General features: G+C 49.7%; 1 protein-coding gene across 8 annotated transcripts in view; it reads left to right on the top strand.

Annotated features, from left to right (window-relative positions):
* Positions 1-13,832, top strand: part of ADGRG1 (adhesion G protein-coupled receptor G1) — a 75,424-nt gene that overhangs the window by 20,856 nt on the left and 40,736 nt on the right. For 2 of the 8 annotated variants that reach the window (XM_084812160.1, XM_084812163.1), the window contains exon 2: positions 5,391-5,501. The exons of 4 other annotated variants lie outside the window; for them this stretch is intronic. The gene's annotated coding sequence lies outside the window, so the exon portion shown is untranslated. Of the gene's footprint in view, positions 1-1,176; positions 1,437-5,390; positions 5,502-13,832 lie in introns of those variants that run through there. 2 more of the 8 variants (XM_084812165.1, XM_084812166.1) reach the window with 2 other exon arrangements.

Below are 13,832 nucleotides of genomic sequence, written 5' to 3'. Positions count from 1 at the left end.
CTGGGATTCTTGAACACTTTTTTTTAACACTTCTTGGGTTCTAACTTCTTGAAATCCTAAAATTTACAACAACTGTTGCAATATTAAGTTTCTAGCACCCTCATCATCATACAACTCTGAAAGTACCCAAATGCATAGTTGGAGACCTTTACTAGGATCAACCAATACCTTCCTAATAAAGGCATTGCCCAACTGTGGATTTGGGGTTTTAATTTCTCATGGACCAACATGGCTACCTTGCTTTTGGCTGGTTGTTTTTTAAATTACTAAAAGGATCAATCCCCAGGTTTCTCTCTACATCCAGATTGCGGAACTACCTTCAGGGTGGACAAGGCAGGTTGCAGCTCTGAGCACATTTACTAAGGAGTAAGACTCCAATCCTACCTACACTTACCTGGGCTGGGAGTAACTCCCATTGAACTCAGGATGACTTCTGAGTAAACATGTTTAGGATTACACAGTAAGTGTGACGTAATCCTGAACGTGTTTCCCCATCCACAGATCTCTCAGTTGTTTCCCTACCCCACATCATTTCCTGTACCACCTCAGCTACCCTTTCCCACCCCACAGGTCTCCATAGCCATGTCCAGGGCTGGCTGAAGACATTTTGCTGCCTGAGGCAGAGCAGCAAATGGCCCATTCTCTGTCCCCCTCGGGCCCCAGTCAAGGTGCATAATAATACTCAAAGCCAGTCAAGTTATTTTGCCCCCCCACACACACACACAGACAGAAAATCCTACAAGTACTTCTCTGCTTCCCTGGCACTGAAAATACAATAATAATTAAGACATTAAATCATGAATAATTTGCTGCTTTTTCATGACGTCCCAAAGCAACTGTCTGAGGCAGCTGCCTCAGGCTCTAAAACGTGTGTGTGTGTGTGTGTGTGTGTGTGTGCGCGCGCGTGCCTTTCTTTAAAGGACCCTGTCTCCTAAGGACATCCCAATTTGTAAAAAGGGATGTATGAGCAGGGGAGAGGAGGGAATCTGATTTCAGAAAAAAGCCTCAGGCAGAAAGATTTAAGGATGGACAAAAGTCCCTTACTGGGTCCCGCAGCTTGCTTCGTGGTGGGGGGTAGGCGCTCCGGTTCTCCCCCCAAAATTCAGGCCGGGGGGGAGCGCCATGTCTCCCCGGCCGCGAAATAAAAAAAGTAAAGTAAAAAAAAAAACGTGATAGGCTATGTAACGATTTATGTAGCCTATCACGACTAGATTTTCAAAGTCAGCCGTGATAGGCTATGTATATCGTCACGTAGCCTGTCACGGCTGACTTGGAAATCTAGTCGTGATAGGCTACATAAATCGTTACGTAGCCTATCACGTGTTTTTTTGTTTTTTTTAACTTTTGTAATGGCGGCGGTGGCAGCCGGTCGGAAGACCCACCGCCGCCACCGAAACGCCGCTGGGACCCGCCGCCGAAAGGGACATTCGAAGGAGGTAAGTCCCATCCCGGGGGGGGGGTGGCGGAGAATTTCCCCAACAATTTTGGGGGGCTGAATGCATTGGCATTCGGCCTCATGGAGATTCGTGGAGAAATTCTCCGCCATCCCTAGAAAGATTCAAGGGAGGCAGCAGGAGGGGAAACACATATAGGGGTGGGGGGAAGCTGGCTAGTCCAGGGGGATCAGGTGCAACAGAGGTCATCAGGGCTCCTGTACCTTTACAAGCAACACCTTTCAAAAAAAACTTTCTGTACTGTGAACTCCAGTCCATGGAAGCTTATTATGCCACAGTAAATTTGTGAGTCTTTAAGGTCCCACAAGGCACTGTGGCTTTTGAACACAAAACAGCAAGAACCCCTTATCCTCCTCCCACATCTGTTCACCTTTCTGCAGCCTAGTGCAAACCCCTGATGCCAAGGAGGACCACGCACCCACCACAATCTGGCCGCATGGTCGGATCATGCAAGAAGCAGGTGCACTCCGGAAAGATGATTGCAGAGCCAAGGAGCTCCAGGCACATGCCGGCAAGCCAGGGCAAACCTTACAGTCATACATTACCATGCCTCAAATTCAGACTTTACTATTAGTCTGCTAGGGGAGCGAGTCCTGAGGTCTCCTAGTAACCGCAAGGCTACTGATTTCAGAGGGAAGAAGCAGGCTTCTATTAAGGCAGTTGATGGCAATTGGGGCAGCTCTGAAGATCTGGGTCACAGTTCAAAGATATGGGGCCCATGCCCAGGTAGGCCGGCTTATAACATTGCCTATGGAGCTTAGTGTGCTTTTGGGCTGCATGTGATGTAGGACATCCATAATCCATTAACCCAGGGGTGCAGAACCTCAGGCCCGATCTGGCCCTCTGAGGTTCCCCAGAAGTCCACGCCTCTTCCTCTGGCTCCACCTCATTTCCCCAAATGCTGACTGTTTGGTGGTTTCCCAGCTTTGTACAGTTCTCAAAGGGTGAAATGCCTCTCCTGGGGCTTAGTTATTGCTAGTAAGATCTTTAAGCGTAAAAAAGGTTGGTATTTTTGGCCCCACCCCCCAGTGGAGTATGGCCCCCGAGAGCTTCTCCATATTGAACTGTGGCCCTCAGCAGTGGAGGCTGGCTCGCACCATGGATGGCTCCTTTGGAGTCCTGAGTGGTTCTGACTGGGACCCGGAGCAGATTCACCACCCCACTGACATGTGAGCCACCAGTCTCCACTGGCCCTCAGGCTGAGAAAAGTTCTGCCCCCCTTCAATAACCCGACACCATCATCTTCCTTTAAAGATGGGGGTTGGACTCTATGGCCTTGTAGGCCCCTTCCAACCCTACTGCTGTTCTATTCTATGAAAGCTTAAAGGCAGCTAAAGAGAGGAAGGGAGGAGGTTGGTTCAGGGCAGGGACATTGGCGGAGGGGTCGTTTAACTCCTTCCCTGCACCATTTTTTGATGAAATGTCCTCACATCCTTGAAGCTGCTTATTGCCTTGCTAGGAAAAAAAGACAAGCCCAATATGGGTGCCCGTCCTATTTAGTTATATCATTTTAATCTGCCCTTCCTGCACAGGATCCCCGGGCGGTATATACAACATGAAATCCCAGGGCGGAGTACACATCCAATATAAAAACCGTACAATGGCACATTGAAAAAGCAAATCAAACAGCAACTCCGCAAACAGCAAGGCAATCAAACACCACAACAATCCATTCAGTTTTAAAATAACTTACATTAAAATGTTTAAATACTGAAATTAAAATGGCAAAACGCCAGGGCATTTTTTTTTCTTTTTCTTTTCTTCCTCCAGCAGTGTTAATAGCAGCCTTGATTTTCATTGGGGGGGGGGGAACAGCACAGGAGAAAGAGTTTTATACCCCAAACACTTCCTCCTTGCTCCCCTTGACTGCTTGGTCAGGAGACCTGATCATGACTCTCCCAGCTGCTGGGGAACATGGGTGGGTTGGGGGGTGCTGTTGCACTCATGTCCCGCTTGTGGGTTTGCTGTTGTCAGCTGGTTGGCCACTGTGTGAACAGAATGCTGGACTAGATGGACCCTTGGTCTGATCCAGCAGGGCTCTTATGTTCTTATGTTCCTCTGAGAAAACAGCATACTCATCCAGAGGGCCCCCAAAAATGTCTGAGGCGACCACCAGACACAGTCTCCCCAGTGACTTTTTATTGTGAGAGGCAAGCCTCTTTGGGAGGGGTTGATGCAGAGTGGAGAAGTGATGGGGGTGCTGCTTAACCCTCCCCCCCCAAAGTGGCCTTTACACACACACGCACATGCACGCTACATTGTCGCTACACATATTTGCACATAAGTTTAATTAGGGCCTTAGGAATTGGGCACTGCATCCTATGCTTGTGGTGGGATCAGTCTTTGCCTGCCCTTTCCAGGCAGTTGCATGGCTGGCACGAGAGGAGGATTAATTCTGTCAGGTACAGGAAGGGGCAGGAGGAAAGGCTCCGTTTGTACCAGTGTCCCCCCCCCCCCGCTTATCTCATCCCCTTGGGAGCACTCTTTGTGTTCTCTCCCCTCATCTGACTGAGCAGGGACTTTTTATGTCCCATTGTTCTAAGTGCGGCCAATGGAAGCGATGGGTTCATATGAGTCGTAGCAGTGAAGCGTGTTCTAAATATACCCCCAGGCTCATTCGGAACAGCGCACTCAGGGTGGAGATAAGGTTGTTTGTTATGCCACAGAGAGGAGGAAAAGCCTGTATTCCGGGATATGGGGCGGCAGAAACAAAAAGACATCTTGGCCTGCTGGATTCTCTGAGGAGGAAGACCAGCCTGGCCTGACTTTCTGAGATAAGACCGCTCTCTTGCGCAAGTCTGTGCATGCGTTCCTACGAGAGTGAGGTCAGGGGGCTGTTTAGTTTCTAAGAAGACGGAACCTCCTGGAAACAAGGAACCACTATGGTCAGAAACCAGAGAGAACCAGCTGACAGCAGAGATAATGCCCTTTTTAGGTTGTTGGCAACAGTCGAGGGTTCACAATGGCTTCATAGAGGAGTCACTTGGGGCATATATTTGGGAGACCAAAGAAGCCTTGCTTCAACTCTTGGACCACAGAAAGGTTCTCCACCTGTCTGGTTTTTACTTAATTCCCCAACCCCACCCGAGATCCTATTTATATTGATCTTGCTTAATGGCCTAGAGTGGTCTTACATCGTACTTTACAGATATCAGTCCTCTATTTGAACGTGTCCTCTATTTAGGGATGTATGAAAGTCACTTACCTTTTTGAAGGGTGACATTAGCGGTGGGGGGGAGGCGCTCTGTCCCTCCCCCCGAAATTCTCTCCGGCCAGCTCTGCTCCGCAGAGATTCCGCGGAGCTGCTGGCCGGGGCCGCCCATAGCTAGACATCCAGCTGCTGGGCAGCCTTCAGGGACGCATATGGCAGTGGCCGTAGCCGCTGCCATTTGCGTCCCTGTATTTTGCCATGATAAGCTACGTAAATACTTACATAGCCTATCACGGCAAAACAACAACAGCGAACGCAAATGGCGGCGGCTACGGTGTTCCCTCTTTTTTTTGCCATTTTAGCCTACATAAATATTTACGTAGGCTATTACGGCAAAAAATAAAAGGGAACGCAAATGGCGGCCGCTCTAGCCGCTGCCATTTGTGTTCCCTTAGTTAAGCTGTGATAGGCTATGTAAATACTTACGTAGCCTATCACGGCTTCCGCAGGGATGCAAATGGCATCCCTGCGTTAGCCGTGATAGGCTACGTAAGTATTTACATAGCCTATCACAGCTATATGGAAGAAGCGAATTGTGGCCACAAACGCAGCTGCCATTTGCAAGTCAGTGCGGACGGCAGCAGGTAGGTGCTTCGTTCTGGACCCATTTTGCGGGGCGGGGGGGGCTTTGTTCCACCACGGATTTCGGGGGGCCGAATGTACTGGCATTTGGCCTCACCGAGATCTGTGGTGGAATTCTCTGATATCCCTACCTCTATTTGAAGGGTCACCCAGTCAAAGTTTGGTTTAAGAACCATAACAAGATCTTGGAGTTACACCTGGACAAGAGACTGCGCAGGCATTCAGGTCACCTGGTCACAGTCTTCCCCATTATGGTAAAGTATATTGTATTTCTATTTAAATTATAGTAATTACATCTAAATTGGCATCTGTACATATAATTTGCATCTGCAAAACTGTTGCCAGTCTGTGCCTTCTTTTGTTCCTTCGGGCGTGTGTGTGTGATGTGATGCATTTCCTCATTTTTGGTGATTTGTAAGTGGCAACCTGATTATCATCATTTTGAGAAGGACCATAGGTCAGAGGAAGAGCGTGGACTTTGCATGCAGACGATCCCAGGTTCAGTCCCTGGCATCTCCAGGTAGGGACAGGAAAGACCCTTCCCGAGACCCTGGAGAGATGCAGTCAGTCAGTGCAGAGCAGGGGCGCAGAACCTCTTTCAGCCTCAGGGCTGAATTCCATTTTGGAGAAGCTCTCTGGGGCTGCATTCCAATGGTGGGCAGGGCCAAGGGCAAAAGGGGCGGAGCCAAAATGCCAAACATACCAGCATATTGTAGCTTCAAGCTTTCCCTGCTGTTCACTAAGCCTTAGGAGAGGCATTTCAGCCTCTTCAAATGAGAAAAAAACAGCACAAAAGTCAGGAAACCACCAAATAATAGGTGGTTGAGGGAGGCGGGTAGAGGCAAGGAAAGTGTTCTTGGCCATCTGGGGGACCCCCGGTGGGCCAGAAATCAGTCAGCTTGCCATCTGTTAAGTGGATGTCCTGTTGGAGCAGAAAACTCTGGGTTTAACAGAGTGGTTTTCAGTTTTGGGCTAAGACCCCACCTCTGGCTTATTGTCAAATGCTGGGGCAAGTTACTTGTCTTTTAGCTTCTCCAGTTTGCCTCGCTTCATACTTGGGGGAGGGTTCTTCTTGCTCCCAACTCTTGTGCTGTCTTCAGAAGAAGAATGCTGCCCCCTCCTCTCCCGTAGTGGCCTTCTCAGGGTTGCTTCTTGTCCAGTATGGTGGGCAGGTTTTGCCCTCCCTTCACAACTTCAGCTTCACGTACAGCAGTACCTTTCAAGTACCCTTTTGCCCTCCCACAGAAATGAACAGCAGTCATGCACTTGTAGAAAGGAAGAATCATTGGTGTACTTGGGGATCCCAGTGGAACGGTGGCTTCTCTGCCTTGGAGAGATCTTCCTCTGCTTGTACACCCCTGCCCTGGGTTCTGTTTCACGCTTGCACTGAAGCACAAAGGCTCACGCACAGTAGGGATGGTTGAATCTGTCTGGTTTGCTTTCTAGAATGTTTGCATTTTTTTCAAATACAAGTTTCTCCCATCCCATTTCTCCATTAGTTTGTGACTGTTTTTTTTTTTTTTTTACGACTGCACAAAATGGGTATGTATATTTGTCATCTGCATTTTTGTTTGCATTTCCTTCTAGCATACACACTTTTGGTGAGCTATTTCTCTTAAATATATGCCTTTTTGTATGTGATTTTCCCAGTCTCTGAGCAGGAGGGTGTCTCCTTAGTCATAGAGACCCCCATGAGCATTCTGTGCAGTGCCCAGCAGTGCTGGCCCAAGAATTCATGCTGCCTGAAGCCCAGCCTGAAGGTTCCCCCCCCCCCACACACACACTCTGCTTGGGCCAATACTTTAAAATGTCTTGCTGCATCATTCAGCCACCGATGCCTGCACATACCCTGACCGCGCCCCCCACCCCCGGTGCAGCCTGAAATCAGGTCACTTCACCGTGAAATCAGGTCACTTCATGGCAGGGCTGGCCTTGATGCCCCCCACTCCCACCCCTGCCTTGCCTGTCCCACCCCAGTCACAGAGGTAGGCAGCCTTTTGGGGCCATGGGCACATTTGGTAATTTGAGGAACTTTTGTGGGCACCAGCACAAAATGGCTGCCAAGGGAGGCATGGCAAAGGACAGGTAACCTGCCCAAAAGACTGAGTACAAGGCAGAGGTGGGTCTGAGCCCCAACACACTAAACAACTCCTTTGAACCCACAGTTTTCAGTACCAGCAGAAACCTTTCTAACAGAAACCCACGTTACAGCCATCTCAGTGGTTGATAAGAAAATGTGTTCCTTTTTTTTTTTTAAGTGGGAGGGGTAGGGCACCTTTGTGGGTGCCAAGAAAGGTGTCTGGGAACACCTTGGTGCCTGCAGAGACCACATTTCCTCCCCCGATCTACGTCACCAGGGCAAATCTGTATTGAGAGAAGTGATGCTCCGTGCAGGAAAAGCTTGCATGTGAAACGGGTCAAAGTGATCATATCGTAGCTCAAGGCCAGCCTTCCCTGACCTGATGCCCTCCAGATGTTTTGGGCAAGAACCCCCAGGATTGCTGACCATTGGCCATCCTGTCTGGGGCAGAGCACCTTGGATAGCTCCTTTAGAGTTTGACTGACACCCGGAGTGGATTCACCACCCCACTGGAGTTTGGGGCAGGCTGCCTCTAGCTGCCATGAATCCATGCCGAACTAGAAGGATGGCTTGTTCCTTTATTTGCCAACCTCCAGCCTCTTCCCTCCACTGCCTCCCTCCCTTCTCCCGCCACTTCGATGTGGCATTTTGCTCTCCTGACGTACACCTTCTCCACAGCAAGGAGGGCGGGCTCATTCTAGTTTCAGCATGAAGTGCTGGGGCCTTATTTGGATGAGCTGCATTGCAGGGGGGATTAAGGCTGAATCTTTGTGTGATGGAGGGTTGGAGGATGGATGGAGACGGCCCGAGGTGGAAGTGGAGGAGGGTGTGTGGGGGGAGAAGCATTTGCCTAGGCTCTCGTGAAATGCGGCCTCACTCCACTCAGAAGCTCCGCGCCCTACCCTGCTTGCTTCTCTATGTTGTGGTTCAGTGGTGAAGCAGAAGGAGAAGGAGAAGAAGAAGCAAAACTGGGCACTCCAAACTTCATGCTCTGGTAGATTGTCACCCAGCCCTTGTAAGACTTGTGCTCTTCAGTGTTTTTCAGAAAACCCTAGCAGTGCGCTGTTACCTGCGGTCCCAATCTGGCCTTCTGGGATTCCCCCGATGGCCCCCCCAGCCCCATCCTTTCCCCCAATCACAGTTCGTTCAGTGGTTTCCCGGCCTTTGGTGGTTTCCCAGTTTTCCCCCATTCAAAAAGGTTGAGATGCCTCTCTTGAGGCTTAGTGAGTGGCAGTAAGAGTCTTAAGCTAAAATATGCTAGTATTTTGCCCCCCCTTCTGCTTCTGGCCCTGCCCACCAATGGAATACGGCCCCCGAGAGCTTCTCTGAAAGGGAATTTGGCCTCAGGCTGAAGGAGGTTTGACACCCCTCCCCTAGGTCTTGTTTTGGGGAGGACTGTAACATATTCAGAGAGACATCTTGTTCCCAGTACAGCAGCAGGCACATCACTGCTAGTGTTGCAGTCATGACACAGATCACTCTCAGCCCGTTATTACTTGTTGTTGTTCAGTCGTTCAGTCGCGTCCGACTCTTCGTGACCCCATGGACCATAGCACGCCAGGCCTTCCTGTCCTGCGCTCTCTCCTGGAGCGTGCTCAAGTCCATATTCATTGCGTCGGTGATGCTATCTAGCCATCTCATCCTCTGCCGTCCCCTTCTCCTTTTGCCATCAGTCTTTCCCAGCATCAGGGTCTTTTCCAGAGAGTTTTCTCTTTGCATTAGCTGGCCAAAATATTTGCGCTTCAGCTTCAGGATCTGTCCTTCCAATGAGCACTCAGGGTTGATTTCCTTTAGGATGGACTGATTTGACCTCCTTGCAGTCCAGGGGACTCGTCAGAGTCTTCTCCAGCACCACAGTTCGAAAGCATCAATTCTTCAGCGCTCAGCCTTCCTTATAGTCCAGCTCTCACAGCCATACGTTACTACTGGGAAAACCATAGCTTTGATTAGACGGACCTTTGTCGGCAAGGTGATGTCTCTGCTTCTTCCTATGCTGTCTAGGTTTGCCATAGCTGTCCTCCCAAGGAGCAAGCGTCTTTTAATTTCATGGCTACAGTCACCGTCTGCGGTGATCTTGGAGCCCAAGAAAGTAAAATCTGTCACTGCTTCCATTTCTTCCCCTTCCATATGCCAGGAAGTGATGGGGCCAGATGCCATGATCTTCGTTTTTTTCATGTTGAGTTTCAAACCAGCTTTTGCACTCTCCTCTTTCACCCTCAACAAGAGGCTCTTGAGATCCTCTTCACTTTCTGCCATTAGGGTGGTATCATCTGCATATCGGAGGTTGTTGATAATTCTCCCAGCAATCTTAATTCCGACCTGTGATTCATCCAACCCGGCATTTCTCAAGATGTACTCTGCATATAAGTTAAATAAGCGGGGCGACAATATGCAGCCTTGTCGTACTCCTTCCCCAATTTTGAACCAATCAGTTGTTCCATGTCTGGTTCTTACTGTTGCTTCTTGACCCTCGTACAGGTTTCTCAGGAGACAGGTCTGGTACCCCCGTCTCTTTCAGAATTTGCCAGAGTTTGTTGTGATCCACACAATCAAAGGCTTTAGCGTAGTCAATGAAGCAGAAATAGACATTTTTCTGGAATTCTCTTGCTTTCTCCATGATCCAGCGAACGTTGGCGATTTGATCTCTAGTTCCTCTGCCTCCTCGAAACCCAGCTTATACTTCCGGTAGTTCTCGGTTCGCATACTGCTGAAGCCTAGCTTGTAAGATTTTGAGCATCACCTTGCTGGCATGTGAAATGAGTGCAATTGTGCGGTAGTTTGAACACTGTTTGGCATTGCCCTTCTTTGGAATTGGAATGTAAACTGACCTTTTTCCAGTCTTGTGGCCACTGTTGAGTGTTCCATATTTGTTGGCATATTGAGTGCAGCACTTTAGCAGCAGCATCTTTTTGGATTTTAAATAGCTCAGCTGGAATACTGTCATCTCCGCTAACTTTGTTGATAGTAATTTTTATTTATTAATTAATTTATTAAATTTATTAATCGCCCATCTGACTGGTCACCCAGCCACTCTGGGCGATGTACAACCCACCATAAAACAATTTAAAACAATAAAATTTTACCATAATTTTTTTTTTTTTTAAATACCCTAACCCACCCCAAATGCCTGCCTGAACAACCACATTTTTAATGCACGACGGAAGCTCATTAAAGAGGGGCCATGACGGAGTTCCCTAGGGAAGGAGTTCCACAGAGTGGGGGCCACCACAGAGAAGGCCCTCTCCCTCGTCCCCACCAGTCTAGCTGTCCTGGCTGATGGGACAGAGAGAAGGCCATCCGAGGCTGATCTTGTTAAGCGGCCTGTCTGGTGTTGCTGGAGGTGCTCCTTAAGATAGGCTGGGCCGGAACCATATAGGGTTTTAAAGGTCAAAACCAACACCTTGAATTTGGCCCGGAAAACAACTGGTAACCAGTGCAACTCCTTCAGCACTGGAGTGATGTGATCTCGCCGGCGGCTGCCTTTAATCAGGCGAGCCGCTGCGTTCTGTACCAGCTGCAGTTTCCGAACCGTCTTCAAGGGTAACCCCACGTAGAGCGCATTACAGTAGTCTAAACGAGAGGAGACCAGGGCATGTACTACCGATGGGAGCAGATGGTCGGGAAGGAAGGGGCGCAGCCGCCGTATCAGATGGAGTTGATACAGCGCTGTCCAGCTCACAGCTGACACCTGAGCCTCCATGGACAGCTGGGAGTCCAAAATGACCCCCAGGCTGCGGACCTGGTCTTTCAAGGGTAGCCGTACCCCATTCAACACCAGGTCAACATCCCCCAGCCTCCTCTTGTCTCCCACCAAAAGTACCTCGGTCTTGTCAGGGTTGAGCTTCAGCTTATTCCTCCCCATCCAGCCACTCACCGTCTCCAGACATTTGGACAGGGATTCTACGGCCAACCTTGGTGAAGATTTGAATGAGAGGTAGAGCTGCGTGTCATCCGCATATTGATGACACTGCACCCCAAACCTCCTGATGATAGCCCCCAGTGGCTTCACATAGATGTTAAATAGCATCGGGGAGAGGATGGAACCCTGTGGCACCCCACAAGTAAGTGGCCATGGGTCCGAAACCTCCTCTCCCAGTGCTACCCTCTGGTACCTGCTGGAGAGGAAGGACCGGAACCACCGCAATACAGTGTCTCCAATGCCCAACCCCTCCAGGCGGTCCAGGAGGATACCGTGGTCAACGGTATCAAAAGCCGCTGAGAGGTCGAGGAGAACAAGGAAGGAGCATTCACCCCTATCCAGAGCCCTCCTCATATCATCCACCAAGGCGACCAAGGCCGTTTCTGTCCCATGCCCAGGCCTGAAGCCCGACTGAAATGGGTCTAGATAATCAGTTTCTTCCAAGTGTGCCTTCAACTGCACCGCCACCACCCGCTCAATCACCTTGCCCAAAAATGGCAGATTTGAGACTGGGCGAAAGTTGTTCAGAACTTGAGGATCCAAGGAGGGCTTCTTTAAGAGCGGTCTTATCACTGCCTCCTTGAGGGCTGATGGCATCACTCCCTCCTCAAGGGAGGCGTTCACCACCGCCTTGATCCCCTCACCCAGTCTCTCTCTGCAGCTCATAATGAGCCAAGATGGGCAAGGATCAAGTAAGCAGGTGGTCGGCCTTAGAGATGAAAGCACCTTGTCCACTTCATCAGGAGGAAGAAGCTGGAACCGATCCCACAAAACCGGTTTGCCACAGGCCGCCTCTTGCTCACTAACTGTATCCACAGTGTGCAGAGTAACACACCTAATCTGATCAATTTTATCTGCAAAGTGCCTTGCCAAAGCCTCACAGGAGGCCTTAGAATGCTCCAGTGGTTCCGGAGCCACAGGACCGACCAGGCTCCGGACCACTTGGAACAGCCTCCTGGGGCAGCACTCTGCAGACGCGATGGAGGCAGCATAATATTCCTTTTTTGCTGCCTTCACCGCCACGTGATAGGCTGTATAGCTCTAGCCCGTGTCTGATCGTCTTTGGAGCGAGACTTCCGCTACCGGCGCTCTAGCCGTCTCACCTCCTGTTTCAGAGCTCTAAACCGCGGATTGAACCATGGTGCAGTCCGAGCCCTGTTCAGGGGGAGAGGGCGTTTCGGAGCCACCCGATCTAATGCCCCAGTAATTGCGGCATTCCAGCCACCCACCAGGGTCTCGACCGAGTGGCCGTTGGTATGCCCCAGAGAATCCCCAAGCGCGTTCAGGAATCCATTTGGATCCATAAGACGCCTGGGGCGGACCATTTTAATGGGTCCTCCCCCCCTGCGGAGGGGTTGTGGAACCGAGAAGTCCAACATCACCAGATAGTGATCTGACCATGACAAGGGGTTGGTGGATATACCCCCGACTTCCAGATCATTCCCCGCTTCTCCAGAAACAAACACAAGGTCTAGTGCATGACCGGCTACATGGGTGGGCCCAGTTAGAATATGGTGCAGCTCCCAGGAGGCCATGGTCTCCATGAAGTCCCGAGGTGCTCCTGTGAGCTTCCTAAGGCCCACTTAGTCCCGAGGTCTGCTCCTGTAATGCTTCCTAAGGCCCACTTCACTCTCTAGGATGTCCGGCTCAAGTTCAGTGACCGCACTATCATGGCTATCAGGGACATTCAGATCTTTCCTGTATAGTTCTTCTGTGTATTCTTGCCACCTCTTCTTAATCTCATCTGCTTCTGTTAGGTCCCTGCCTTCATTGTCCTTTCGGATCATGCCCGTCTTTGCACAAAATGTTCCCTTGAGATCTCCGATTTTCTTGAAGAGATCTCTAGTCTTTCCCATTCTGTTGTTTTCCTCAGTTTCTTTGCATGGTTCATTTAAGAAGGCCTTCTTGTCTCTCCTTGCTATTCTCTGGAACTCTGCATTCAGTTGCATATAACTTCCCCTTTCTCCCTTGCTTTTCACTTCCCTTCTTTCCTCAGCTACTTGTCAAGCCTCATCAGACAGCCACTTGGCTTTCTTGCATTTCTTTTTCTTTGGGATGGATTGAGTTGCTGCCTCCTGAACAGTGTTACGGACCTCCGTCCATAGTTCCTCAGGCACTCTGTCTATCAGGTCTAATCCCTTAAATCTATTCCTCACCACCACTGTATAAGGGATATGATTTAGGTCATACCTGAATGGTTTAGTGGTTTTCCCTACGTTCTTCAATTTCAGCCGAAATTTTGCAAGAAGCAGCTCATGATCTGAGCCACAGTCAGCTCCAGGTCTTGTTTTGACTGACTGTATAGAGCTTCTCCATCTTTGGCTGCAAAGGACATAATCAATCTGATTTCACTATTGACCATCTGGTGATGTCCATGTGTAGAGTCGCCTCTTGTGCTGTTGGAAAAGAGTGTTTGCTATGATCAGCGTGTTCTCTTGGCAGAACTCTATTAGCCTTTGTCCTGCTTCATTTTGTACACCAAGGCCATGCTTGCCTGTTATCCCGGTGATTTCTTGACTTCCTACTTTAGCATTCCAATCCCCTATGATGAAGAGGACATCTTTTTTTGGTGTTAGTTCTAGAAGG

The sequence above is a fragment of the Heloderma suspectum genome, chromosome 8, assembly GCF_057233095.1.
Source record: "Heloderma suspectum isolate Gila_16-S chromosome 8, 16-S_ref, whole genome shotgun sequence".
NCBI lineage: Eukaryota > Metazoa > Chordata > Lepidosauria > Squamata > Helodermatidae > Heloderma > Heloderma suspectum.
This window is presented reverse-complemented; position numbering and strand designations above follow the sequence as displayed.